The sequence below is a fragment of the Myotis brandtii genome, unplaced genomic scaffold, assembly GCF_000412655.1.
Source record: "Myotis brandtii unplaced genomic scaffold, ASM41265v1 scaffold751, whole genome shotgun sequence".
Lineage (NCBI taxonomy): Eukaryota > Metazoa > Chordata > Mammalia > Chiroptera > Vespertilionidae > Myotis > Myotis brandtii.
The window spans coordinates 1,593,230-1,607,669 of NW_005370994.1; the positions used below are offsets into that span (position 1 = coordinate 1,593,230).

The window sequence follows — 14,440 nt, forward strand, 5'->3', positions numbered from 1 at the left end:
CTCCCCCGCTGGCAGGCCCTGATCAGCCCGGCAACTGTCACCTCGGCAACTGTCACCTCCTCTCTGGCCTGGCCCTGATCGGCCCTGATTGCTGGGGACCCCAGGCCTAGGGGCCCCACCCAGTGCATGAATTTTGTGCATTGGGCCTCTAGTTTTCTTATAAAATGCTTTATAGCACAGTGACATTTTATACATATAAAAGAATTAAACTTTTATTCTTATTGCACATTTTTTCTGATAAGGCCACATGACAATAAATCTGTCTTTCCCACAAGTATTTACATCTCCTGTCTTCCTCCACATGTACATAAAGAATTGTATTTGGATCCCTGCCTAAATAAGCCATAATTGATTTTTTCAGGTGTTTCCTATTGCCATGGCAACAATAATCAAATACCTTTTCATGAATAGCCTTGTCAATCACAATATAATATTCTCACTGAATACAGTCTCCAGTTCTCTTTCTGCCAACGTCTCCAGAGCTTTCTCTTTCTTGACCTAACATTTCCTTCAGGATCTTGGGCCCCATGAAAATAATATATTTAAATAGCATGCATGATTTTTTAAATGAGAACCTCCTATGAGTCCTTTCAGTAATGACACACAAAAGATAAAAATAGATCATGCTTTCAAGGGTAATAGATATTTTAATACTGGCATGATTAGTCAAATGTCTATAATCCTTCTCAAATCACCTTGGATGGTGTTGTTTCATTTTTTTTCTTTTTCTCTCCCAAGGAAAATCATTATTCATCTTAAGAGAGAACATCTTGTCAAGTGTTGCAGTTCAACTAAATAAGGAAAACATCTCTGCCAAAATGCAGCAAATGTGATTACAGGAGGCCAAGGAGAAGCCCATAATTAGATCATTACCATGGAAACAACCTAATTACATGTGTAAAGCAGTAAGGGCTGAGTTGCACATCTGAATATGTTAATACCATTGTCTATGTTATAATGTTTCTGCTACTTAGCCTTCCACAAATATAATCACATAAGCCGTATAGATAAATCCCAACTCAGTTTAAATGAATGAAAAAATACTTGCAGCTATGTGAATGAAATTCAGAGATATTCATTCTCTTTATTATAAACACACACCTATACCCTTAAATGAGAAAAAAATGTTGTGTGCATTAATAATAAATGTATAGTAGCATGTAAATAGTTGAATGACTTTAAGAATGCATTCTGGAATTTTACACTGTGCAAAATTTATTTATAAGGACAACCAAAGTTAGAGCATGGTAATTTAATTTTTTATACCACACATTATTTATACTAAAAAATATTTTATATGGCTTACTCTTAGTTATTTAGAGGCAAGTTATTTTCAAAGTCTCATTTGATCCCTTAAGGCTGAAAGGTGAAAGTCCATTTATTATTCAAGCCACAGTCAGAGGGCAGTGGAGAGGCTACCCAAAAAATTTTATTAATATAGGGGCCTGTTTACTTTATAAATTATCAAATAAAAATACCTGTTCCCAGTTGCCTTTTAATGCTTTTTTGCAAACACTGTTGTGTTTGAATTTCTTAAACATCTTCTATTTTCTGACCCTCCTCATTCAGTCATCTCTGACACTGGCTGTCACTTGCACTCTGGGCAGAAACTTCCCCTTCCCTCTGAAGGTCTAAGCAGGACTTTGATGACACTGCTCCAGTCCTCTCAGGCAGTGCCATTTGGAAAGTATCTTCCCCAGCAGCCCCAATATTAGCTAGTCCCTCCCCTACCTCTCCTGGAAACAGCATGGCTTCCAGAGGGCAAGAGAGGAGATGCGAATGATCCTCACTCCTGCCCCCCTACACACACACACACACACACACACACACACACACACACACACAGTCAGGTTCCGAGGGAACACCGAGCTGAATGTAAGGGCATGAAGAAGGGCCTTTTCATTTTCTCACTGGTCTGCATTTTTCACGCAATCTATGTCCCAAAGTCTAGTACTGCTCCTCTCCTTCTATTATTCCCTACCCTTTCCTGTAGACACACTGGTCTCCAGCTGAAGGGGAAAGGAGATAAGAATGGAAAGAACTGTGGCTCTTTGGAAGATGGAGATGCAAACCCATTCTGGAGCTATCTTCTACATGCCTTGTTTAACTTTCTTCCCCCAGTTTACCCCCTCCCCCCCCACACACACACACACCTGGGAGTGAGAGAAGTACCAAGTTAATCAAAAGCTTAAGGATCCTGGTTCCAGATAACAATATCTTTCTTTCTTTGACAGAGGGACCAAGGGTTATGGCATAGACACAGGTCACTAGCTGGGGACAGAGAACAGAGTGCATCAACATGAGCACGGGATCTGAAAGAGCCAGGGAACCTCATGCAGGGCAGATAGCTGGGCTTAGTCAGGCCTTGTTTCTGCCTTTGGATTGTCACCTTTCCCACTAGGCCCTCAACTTTCTCCTCTCTGTGAAGCAATAGGATCAGACTAGATGAGGTTTAGGTCTTCTGTAAGCTCCAACATTCTGATTCCATGGCTGCAATGTGGGCTGAGCTAAACCCTACTTCCCACCGCCTTCCCTCCCACCTTCAGCCTGGGTGGTCCCAGGCAGAGATGCTGGGCTCATTCAGGCTCCTCTGTCCTTTACTGCCCAGCCATGCAGCCTGTAGAGCTCACACACTGCTGGACAGAGAGAAGGAGACTGAAATGGAGACAAGATTACTATATTTCGGCTTAAGCAAGTCACATACCTCTTTAGGCCTTAATTTATTCTTCTGTTGAAAGATGGCAGGGGAAGGGAATCTGGAGGGCCGGTGAGTGAAGGGATCTCTACAATCCCTTTCAGTATTACATTTCATGTGCAAAATTAATTTTCTTTATGTACTACTTTCATCAGCTTCCTCCCATACTCAGCCACCTTTAGTGACTCCCCATTTTCATAAATTCCAAGTATAAAAGCCACTGCCTTTCAGAACACTCTTTAATCCAGCTGCAGCGTTCTTGCCCTATCTGATTCCCTCTATACTCTTTCCACATGATCTCTCATTCCCCAAATCACTGGTCTAGCCCAGTTTTCTCCTGAGCCTGATGCTGCTTCCTTACTCATGAACCTGACACATGGTTGGGCACCCAATGAATGCTTAGTGGCTGGGCTGTTGAACCAGTCTCTCCCCCACTATCCACACCCCATCCTGGTTTCCAAAAAACAGATTGGGCCTCTCCCCAGCTGGGAGGCTGGCCCTGGTCCCTCTAAATTGCATAATCATGTCCTTCTTTAATCCTCAGGTTTTATGTTGAAACACACCATTTAGGGCCTACAGTCATGACCTCTTAATTATGTTAAACGTGTGTGGAAACTTTAATCTACTTATTACAAGTAGACATTCTGAAGACTAATAGCAAGTTTTCTATTTCTTCATAATTACCACCCCACCTAACCCCATGCTGAATCCTTGATAGGTACTTAGGAAATATTAAATTGATTGGTCTAGAGGTGCTCTGAGAGCATTTTCTCTACCAGGGATAAATTTCATCCATATCATACAATCTCCACTTGGCAAAAGGCTCATCTTTCAAGGAGAAACTTAAATGGCAGCTTTAGTGTGGCTTTTTCCTCTCCATCACTAGGCTAAGCTTGTCTTTTCTTATATATGTCTATTGGCACTTGTCCTGTTGCTATTCTTATTTGTTTATACATCTGTCTCCCCACCAAAACAATGAGTTGTTTTTCTTCAGGAAAAGAGACACATTTCACTTTTGTTGTATTTCTATGCCCACTACTGCTCTTATATTATAAGAAATGTCAAATACTGTTGAATAGATGTATAGAATGAATGCCCATACGTTTAGGAAAAGACTGAATTTTTGCTATGTGTTCACTCTCTCTCTCTGAAAACTCCAGAAGCAATTTTTGACAATATGAGATGAAGGACTAATGTGAGGCTTGACACTAAATTTATAAGTTCATGTTCTAAGCTATATATACAGAGTCAGGGGATAGGTTCCTAGTATCTATGCCAATTCTGCCCCCTAATTACCTTTAATAGATCTGAGTTGGCAATGCATTCTACTATATTCTTGTGGTTTTGAAATCCACATTTGACAATCTTAAGCATTTAAAACCCATTATTTAAAATTAGCAGAGTTAAAATATTAGAAACTACAAAGAACATACTTGTTAACAATATTTTCTCCTGGGGTGGTCCATAGATTGCTATGAGACTTAAATTGCTTCTTTTAACACCGCACGTGTACCTTTCGTTATTACCTACCTTGAAGTTAGTTTATTAATGTATTTCTTTTAATCTCTATTGGATACATATTCTTTGAGAGAAAAGAGAGTTTTACATGTCTCTGTTCTCTGTAGCATGTGGCACAGTAATTTCTATGGGGTCGGGGCTAAGTAAACAGCTACTGTATGAATCTATTAAGGACCATATTCCAAGTTTCTGATGACTATTAAAGCTGAGCAACATGAAAGAAATTACTCTTATCAAAGTGTCAGCAATGTTTATCCCTTTCCTGAGCAACTAGTTTGTTTTACATAATGATTTTAACAAGTTGTATTATTGCTTCCATTTCTTCTCTTAAAATTGTCCCCTAGACACCCGAGATCCAACATGGCGAAGCACTCACAGCAAGTTCATGGGACTTCAAGGTACAATTTCATATACAAAAGTCTGTCTTCTTTTCCTATATTTATTTTCACTTTATCTAATTTCTCCTAATAATTTCAATTTGGTATTACCTTGCTAAATAATGTGCATCTTTGTAAGCTGTCTTCAATTACTTTCAGGCCAAACAGATATTCATGAACATAAATAAACAGATGCATACATGAAATAAATATAAATATCAAATCTAATATTTCCTGGATTAAAATTGATTCTTGATTAAATATCATTCCCTGATTTACTGTTAATAAATATCCTTAAATTGTTATTACTAAATAACAATTTTAGTTTACATTATAGATTACTCATAATTTGGATTATGCTTAAGAAATATATTTCACTTCTCATGAAATCATCTGATCTTATTACTGCACACTTATAACTTAGCTAGTGGCTTTACAGGGGGAAAGGTAGGATGAGAAAGTAGATAATAATTGTCTTTGAGATTATCTTTGTACTTTTAAAACTGGGATTCAATAATGGCTAGCACAGCAGTTACCATGAGCTAGCATTGTATTAAGAATGTGTCATCCTCATTTAATCCTCACAACAACCCTAAGAGATGACACTATTATTATCATCCCATACTATTATTATTGATGAGGAAACTGAGGCACTCTGGGGTTCAGTAACTTGCCCAACATGTGCTTAAGGATTTTGCTGGCTGCCTCACCTATTCTGGGTCTTCCACATTCTTAAAAGACCAGTAAGGTAGCACTGAAATATTAGCTTCCAGTATTGTCCAGAAACCATCACAAATAATAAGGGGGAAAAGGCAAACCAGATGATCAGTCATACTGCAAGTGAAGACAATTTGCCCCCAAATAATCCACTCTGTTCCTCAAGATGACATCTCCCAGTCTTTGCCCCTCTCAACCAGACAAAGCATTTATGATGGTGCATTAATATAAACTTTGTGGATTTTTTAAATAAATCCAAACGTTATTTAAATGAAAGGGATTGAGAAAAGAGTTTTCCTTTATTCTTGGTAGCAAAATTATTCATTGCCTGCTGCTATTATAAGTCATGTGTTGCTTCAGTCAATACTGCCTGGGGCAGGCTTGGGCTTTATTTGCCATCTTTGTGTTTGAGCCTTGAAATGAGGTTATCGATTTATGATCAGTATAACTCCTGGCTGAGTCCTGGATGTTATGATACCACTAATATAGCACACTGAGGAAATCACCTGCTATCCCTCAAGGCAGAATCTACATCTTGCTCATTTTTGTGTCACTCCAGCACCTAGCACATAATAAACACTCAATGAATATATGCTGGCTGAGTGACTGGATTCATAAATTATTCTCTGGGTATAGATTTTAAGTTTCTAATGGATAGTCTCTGTTTACCACCTTATAGAGTGCTAACACTGAATAGCATGGATATGATCAAGTGAATGAACTACTTACAGTTTTAAGATAAATGGTGAGAAGTGTTTATGTGTTGCTGAACTCATATGCTAGAAGACACGTGAAAATAAGAGCTCTGCCAAAAACAAAAATTTGCTTGAAACCCCATATATTCTATTTCATAAGGAACCAACTTCTTCATCATTAATTAACAAGAAATCTGGCCGTTTTTTACTTCCTCGGTAACATGAAGGAGTATTAAGCTCTCACATACTGCCGGTTTTAAACCTTCATTACCTTAAATATAAAGTGACTCCTAGGTATATGGATCTTAGATAAATAAAAGGCAGTATATATTTCTCTAGAGCATTAGTTGAAAGAGGTCTATCATTTTGTTTAGCAATAAAGGGCTCATTCTGATGCCATACAGAGGAGGTTTCATAATAATAAGTGTGGTTGAGGTAGGAAAGACAGTTCCAATTCGCCTGGAACCAAGATCCAGATATATCTGGCTTTTAGCTTTAGAAGAAACTCCTGTCCATTAAGCTATAGACATCTGGCAATTTACATAGGGAATAAAGAATTTCCTGAAAACTTTCAAAGCATATTTCTAAATGGGGACCAAACTCATGCAGAAATGCTTAGAGGACTGAGTTGGTGGGGAGCCATAGGGAGTCATAGTGCCAGCAGGACTTTGAAGAATCTCCGGGGGAAAGTGTTCTGAGAGGAACAAGACAGGCATGACCAGCCTGCCTCAGCCATGGGACTGAGAGTGAGTGGGAGGGGATCCAGGCACAGTGGCCAGTTCTAGTGCAGCCTGTGACACCCCTAGTGCCATGTGTGAGCTACACCATCCCCCCGTTCACTACAGAGGTGCCCCTTTAACATAGTAGAATGCCAAAGCCAGGAAGCTCTTCCCTTCTCACTTTCCAGAAGACCACCACCTATGGAAAATGGGCACAGGGGGCTCTAGGTCTAGACTGCTGGGCAAGATCTCATCTTCAGATGGGCAGCAGCTGATGGGCAGAGCAGCAGGGATCTGGAGTAAGGGGAGCCCTGGACTGGATCTGTGAGGGCACATGAGGAACCAGTATATCTGGTGTAGACTTTGCAGAGAATGACATACCTATTTGAGTGAGTGGGGCTTATGGCCAGCAAACTATGTCTCTATCCACTACAAAATTCAAGTTCAACTCTAAACGTGAAATCACCTGTACCTGTTGAAAGAGAAACCTAAGAACATTCAGTTTATAAATTTTTCTGTATGATAAAATAAATAAAATTACAAGTTACTATATATCCTTGACTGTCATCATGCTTTATGGTTTCACAAACCATATTTCACTTCTTTCTTAGAACATTGTGAAGGAAACAGAGCCTGCATTATCCCTAATAGATGAGGAACTGAGGTTCAGAGACTCAAGAGATTTAACCTTGATCATACAACTCATGTAACTTCAGTGGCCATACAGTTCCATGAATGAAGCATCTCTGTGTGTTATTCACTCACTGACCCACAATGCATTGACCTCTTGTTTTAGGAGCTCATGAGTACTGACTGATAAACCATGATGCCAAAGTTGGGGGCTAGTTGGAGGAAAGGCAAGGCTGCCATTCCTGCAGACATATGGAGGATTAACTCGTCCAACACTGATCACTCTCCCAAAGCAACCTGTGATGCTGTCTTTCCCTGTCCTTTGCTTCTTCTTCCCCTTCTCTCTCCAAACAGGTACCAGGGACATCCTGTGGTGGCTGGTGCTGGGAGCATAGTGGTTATTTGAAGAAGGAGGATGGGGAGAAGAAAGAGACAACGGGAGAAGTGTGTGACTGGCAGAGAGCAGGTAGAACTGGAAGAAATCATACCACCTCTCCCCACTCCATGCTCTTTAAAAATATTCCCTTTTTAAAATCTCATTTAGCAAAAATGTGTAAATTCAATTAACTGAACACAGTAATGTACTTACTGGATACAGAAAGCCATGGCAGCATTTTTTTTTCAAGTCAACAAACAATACAACCCATCTGTAAGGTCAGCCAAAACAAAGACCCATAAACTTTGCAGGAGTAACTGGGTTTTTAGCATTTTCTTTTCCTTCTTCCTCATTTTTAGAGCTAGTTGCCCTTTCCCACTTTTTCTCTATGTCCGTGGAAGTCAGTCCACCAAAACAACGCACACAGGCCAAGCAGGAAGCCATGCAGGCTATAGGGCCAGCAGGCCTCGGCATCACTCACCATTGGGTCTGCCCCCAGTGCTCTGTTCTGGACTGGAAGAAACCAGGGAGGGGAAATACCTTCCAACTGATTGCTCTGTCCTAGAAAGAAAAACAGATAAAATGAAGGTTGCCAGGGCCAGCTAGATTGGCAGAGACAGCTTGGCTCCTAAATTCTGCAGAGGGAGGTTTACACCAGGGTCACGCTGAGTGTTTCTTACTTACTGAACAAAAGAAAAAGGTTGTCCCCATCCTGGTACCAGGTGGAGGCTGCCTGTCTCTGCTCCTGTAGTGCAGGTAATTCTCCCACCGTGAAATAAAGGTCAGAGGTGCTGGTTGCAGAAGTCTGATTAAAGAGGTGGGGTGAGCACAATGAGCTTTGAGGAGTGAATCAGAGCCAGCCCTCACCACAGCTATTAGACAAATTCTGTTCCTCCGACATTTACAGAGTGCCTGCCCCATGCAAGGCACTGTGCCACGAATTAAAATTTTAAAGGAATTCGTACAACCTCTATTACCTTTCATCAATAACCCCTGGGCAGGTAGAGTTACTCTTGTTATTAAGCAATATGCTCAGGCCCAAAAAGGTTCTGTGGCAGCGATGATGCAGGGAAGTCCCTGAGCCTGGCTGCCAGTTGCCCACTGTATGAAGAAGGCGAGTCTTTCAACCTCTTCGGCTTCAGTTCATCAGCTATAAAGAGGAGGGTTGACCAGTTAGTCTCTGTTAAAGACTTCTGATAGTTTGTTCCTTATCCTTTGTAGCTAACATTTGTTGAAAACTGTTAACATAAAGTGGGTACCCATTTTATATATAAGCATATTTCTAACATTCTATGATTTGTTAAAGTCCATACTCTCAAAGTAATGCACACTAATTTCATATTTTATTATACTTACACTGAATTCTATATTTTTATATTAAATTATTGGTATAGAAGAAATAAGGAAAGCAAAATTTTCATTCCCCCCCCCAATTGGCATTTCTTTAGTCAAAACTCTCTCCCCTATCATTCCTTGCTATTAGTTTTGCAGGGAAAGTGGAATTTGAGCCAGAGCACCAAGACTTGCAGAGTCATTTTTATTGTTGTTATTTTTGGTTTTAATAGAAAAAAATACTTGCAATGAGAAGACATTTTCAGTTCATCCTAGGGGTTCTTCAAAAGGTTATGCAAGCTTTCCATGAGTAAGAATCTAAAATGCATTCTTTTAAAAATCCATTGTAAATAGGTCTCATGATCTATATATTCTCAGCTGCTACTATACATTTCGGTGGCAGTTTACATTTGTAAAGGATTTTATAATTATTTAGCTGACTCTGGTGATAACCTTCTAAATTAAAGCTCAGCTTCGGTAATGGATGTTTTGACTCCACTTGCCAAGTCCACTAGCAGGAAATGAGTGAAGACCTCTGGTTGGGGAAAGACCTTTCTGTGTGTTTCTAGCAGGGAAACTGTCAACACATTTAATTGAGATTTGAGAAATGGGTAGCAAAATAGCAGTGAATGATGGCATTTGCAAATTAGTTGAGGCCAAGTGAATTTTTGCCTGGAGTGTTCAGGCTGAAAAAAATAAATATGAGGGAAATCAATGTTAAAGGAGAGAATCTTTCTTGTTGCCCTGCTGATTTTCTATGAATTAAGGTGTACATAATTGATTCCGCTTAGAAGTCCCTGTCTTTTATTTTTTTATCCTCTAAGGGAATCTGTCAAATCTGATGTGAGATGTAGGTGTAAGATAAGATGTAGTAGAAACAACCTTTGAACTTACTCTACTGATCAAAGTAAGGGGCAACCTGTATCTCCCCCTACTTAGATTTCTTCTTCTCCAGGGAATCATTTCAAATGTTTCCAAAAGTGGAGGGGAAACGTTTCCATTTTCTTTACTTTCTGCTGTGATACAGGCAAAACCATCAATACCCATTTCTGCCAGTAGCTGACACTCATGGTTATCCATGAACCTACCCAGTGCTCTATTCTCCATGAATTATTGTGCATTTATAAAATTTAAGTATGTGAGGTCAGTACAAAAGTAATAAACTTTGAAATAATGTTAGATAATGAAGGCTGTATTTTAGACATAATCATCTCTAACATATATGTCTGGCAATCTGAGTTATAGAGCAGTTCTCTTTATCTCAAGTGTAACATATTTAATTTAGATTTTTTCAAGAAGTTGCCATATATTTAATACTAATCTCTTCTTGAGAAAACATTTTATATTTTCCAGATAGCACAATACAGTCTGTTTTGCCTTAATAATTACTTAAAATCAGACAAACTTCATATCTATATGGCAGTGTGATTGAAAACCTGTTTGTCCTTTTATATTTGCATATATGTAGAGAATATCATACATCTAACATGTAAAGGTTAACATTTTTACTGATCATTCTGAAATTTTCTCTGATCATACTGTACTACGTTATAGTAAACATTAAGCTCAACAAAGAGTGGGAATTGTTTCTTCTTATGCCTAATTTGTTCTTGACTACAATTATAAATGAAGAGGAAAAAAGAAGATAATCCTTGTCATAAATTACAACTGATTGAACTTTTTTCCTTTTTTTCCAAGGCCTGTGGCTAAATTCTAGAAAAAACTAGACTACATGGATAGTTTTATTATCAAAATTTCCACTGTGATTCTATTCAGCATTTACATGGGGTATCTATCTTTATAAAATCAAAATGTGTTTTCACTAAAAATTAGATTTATTTACTATTCTGATAAAAGGCCTCAAATTTTTCAGTGCAATATTTGGCCATTGAGCTTCAGGAAACACCCCTAAATTTGTATGCCATATCAGGTATGAACTAGTCATTTCCCCATCTTCAACAGACAAAGAGAAAGAAAAAAATGGATTTCAGGGCGGGGGGCAGAGGGAGGATGAAACACATCTCATTTTTACATGACAAAGTAATTTTTAGTCCCTGAAAATGCTTTGAAAATGCATTAGGCTTTAAATTACCATAATTTTCACCCACGCCCATGTAAGAAAAGGGAAGCAAAAGAGAAAGGAATCATAAAAATCTCAGGGTAGTGCATTCTTACTTTATTACCTCGTTGCTTCCAATCCCTGCATGAGTTCCCAGCACTTCTACTTTACTCTTACCCTCATTCTTCTCCAATATGTTTCACATTGATTTTTTTTTTCTATTCTCTGCTGACTGCACAGTCTAAAAATGCTTTGACCTTAAAGTCAAGGTCAAGTTTGCATTCCTGGAGTAAACAAGCAAGAGAGATGGAGAAGAGGAGAACTTAAAATCATCTAACCAAGAAAAATTATGGGGCAAAAATATGTCTTCTAAAAAAAAAAAGAAAGAAAGAAAACAATGTCTCTCTCTTCTGGGATTTCTTTTTCTTCTATATTTGGCATTCAAGGTGAGGAGCATTAATATAAGCTGCCAGTGAAACGAGTGAAATTTCCCCCCAAGTATTATTCGTGAAGGAGCTAGTCTGGCATTAAATATTCCTATCGCTTTCCAGAATAATAGATATGATAGAATGAAAATTTCCAACCCATACTATTCTGCTCAAGTACTATACTGGAAAAACAAAAACTACACATTATGGCTCCAAGAAAAAATGTAATAGATTAGTGCTGGAAAGCTATGCTTTTAAAAAGCGTTAAGTTTGAATAATCTTCTAGAATTTTTTCAAGTTTTTAAAAACATCATCTCTGTTCCAGGGCATAACTAGAGTAATGCCCACTTAGAAAGATAGTATTTCTTGAAGTGTTCCATTTATAACAAAGGCAGAAGAACAACTATACTCATAAGAACATATTCCTTCTTTTCTTATCCTCGTCTGAAGCAAAGGGTCCCCACAACCAGAGGAAGGCGTTTTAAAACTTCAGTGTGATGCCTCCAGTGTGGACATAGTTATTCAATGCAGAGTTAACTCAATTGGGCATCTGGGAGATCTACTTCGTTATAAAGGCCCTGCAGCGAAATACCATGTCTCTTTTGAGAGGCCTTTTAATTTTAAGTGAGGTCCATACATAAGCCTTTTCATAATATGTCTTAATTGTAATGTGATGTGATGTGATGTCATCCAGAAAGCAGTTTCAGTAACTGCTCTGGATGCCCAGTTTGGCTCAGACACATATTTGCATCATACAGTGTGTCTCAGGTCTCTATCCACTGAAAGCACATTTCCGCTAAGATTAAAAATCTCCATATCTTCTCTGATGAACAATATTGGTGCCCTGTTCTTCCCTTTTCAGTAGAATCTAAGTTTGTCTAAATATTCACCTTTCCTTCTATAAGCATGAACCTCAACTCCAGGTCAACCTCAATGGACTGTGGTTAATTCTATATTTTTAGCCAGAAATTGATTTGGGAATAAAAATGTAATGCAATGCTGGACAAGGAAATGTGGGGAAAGGCAGTTAGGGGGGATTCTAGAAAAGTAAAGACTCTTTCTTCTTTACCTGGGTGTTACTGCCCATAAACGTGCTGTTTAAAACTGACCCAGCCTGCTTCCTACCAATCTGAAGACGAAACAAACAAAAGGAGAGCAGGGTGGAGAAAATATTTAAAGAAGAAACTTGATATCATTGAGGCACAGTATCACCCAGCCCCGAGGTCCACCTTACTTAGGAGTTACTTGTCTATGAGGGACATTAGTGTGATTGTTATTTAAGACCTTTGGCATCTGGGTTTCTATTATTTGCAGCCAATAACATGTTAACCAATTTCTCTTGGTTTCATTCCATTGCTTCTACCTTCTGAGCTTAAGCCTTTCAGAAGAGAAATTCCCAAACTATTGCTTACCCTCTTATTTAATTTGAAACTTTCTGTCACAAACATAGGAAAGAAGATAAATGTACAGGAAGTAACACAAGATGATTTAACAACATGGAGACATTAATTCTGAAATTCCTGGCCATGTTTCCGGCCAGTGGCAGGCTGATGAGAGAAGGTGTGAAGAACAAATCATTCAAATGACCATCGTTCATGCAACATGAGCTCACACAGACTATGACCAGTAGATTGTCATGCCAGGAGACAAACAAAATTCCAGTTTCTCTCCACACCTTTCCCAAACCTGACATAAGGTTTTCTTCCCACCAGTGAAATCCCTGGGCAAATTCCACAACTCTCTGCTTACTTCCAGGTACTAGAAAAACTTTTCAGAAATTTAAAATGTCCAATCCAATCAAATATCAAAACTTCAATCTCCAATTCAAATCTTATTTCCTTCCCAGCACAGGTCTGTTTGTGGACCCTTCTATACTGTCAAATGCCCCTGCATAGGATGAATGTTCAAAATATCAGGGGCTCACACAGACAGCATTTCCTGATGCTTGTGAAACATTCTCTGGCTAATCTCTTGCAAAACCTGCTCTCCTACCCTTGGAAAGTCCTTGGGATCCCTTCACCCCAGCAAGCATCCCTTTCGTGTGGTCCTCTCAAGATAACTTGTGCTACCTTGCACGGCATCCATGTGTCCCACAGGAAAAAAAACACACCCTTTCTGCCATGTTCTCAAAGTCCAGGCACAGTTGCCCTCTGGCCTCGCTCTGCCACTCAGTAACATCTTCAGCCCTTCTCATGCCTTCTGATTTCTCCTGGAAAGAATCAGGCTCCAGTCTTGATGCTGCTCAAACCCTAGAGCTTATTGCCAATAGCCATTAACCACATGTGGCTTTGAGCACTTGAAATCTGGCTGATCCAAATTGAGATCTCACACAGTTAATATAAAAAATTAAATTATACTGTGGCTCTCATGATATTTGCATTGGTTGGCTCTATTCTAGAGCCTTGCAACTCAAAATGTGCTCCAGACTATCAGTCTTGGCATTATCCAGGAGCCTCTTAGAAATAAAGATGCTTGAGCTAACTGCAGTGCTCAGAATGGGCATTTTAATCAAGTCTCCAGGTAAAGCTCTGAGCTACTTCATCTGAGGTCTGGGCACTCCATGTTTACCTTGAACAGCCTGTTACCAATTTGTGACCAAAAAAAGTACAGAAATTAAGAGTACCAGTCAGAAAAATTTACAGCACTGATGTTACTATTAAGGGTGTGTGATTGGTTGAAGTCTATTTTTTATTCTTTATTGATTAAGGTATTACATATGTGTTCTTATCCTCCATTTCCCCCCCCATACCCCCACTCGTGCCCTCACCCCCTAGTGTCTGTGTCCATTGGTTAAGCTTATATGCATGCATACAAGCCCTTTGGTTGATCTCTCCCTCTTCCCCCCACCCTCCCCTGCCTTCCCTCTGAGGTTTGATGGTCTGATCAATGCTTCT

The 14,440-nt window shown here is 39.2% G+C and overlaps 1 long non-coding RNA gene across 1 annotated transcript in view; it reads right to left on the minus strand.

The window, feature by feature from the left end:
- The window catches only part of LOC102241306, a 307,752-nt gene that overhangs the window by 214,987 nt on the left and 78,325 nt on the right, over positions 1-14,440 (minus strand). The window contains exon 2 of the long non-coding RNA XR_314528.2: positions 8,209-8,288. This is a non-coding gene — a long non-coding RNA (uncharacterized LOC102241306). The remainder of the gene's footprint in view (positions 1-8,208; positions 8,289-14,440) is intronic.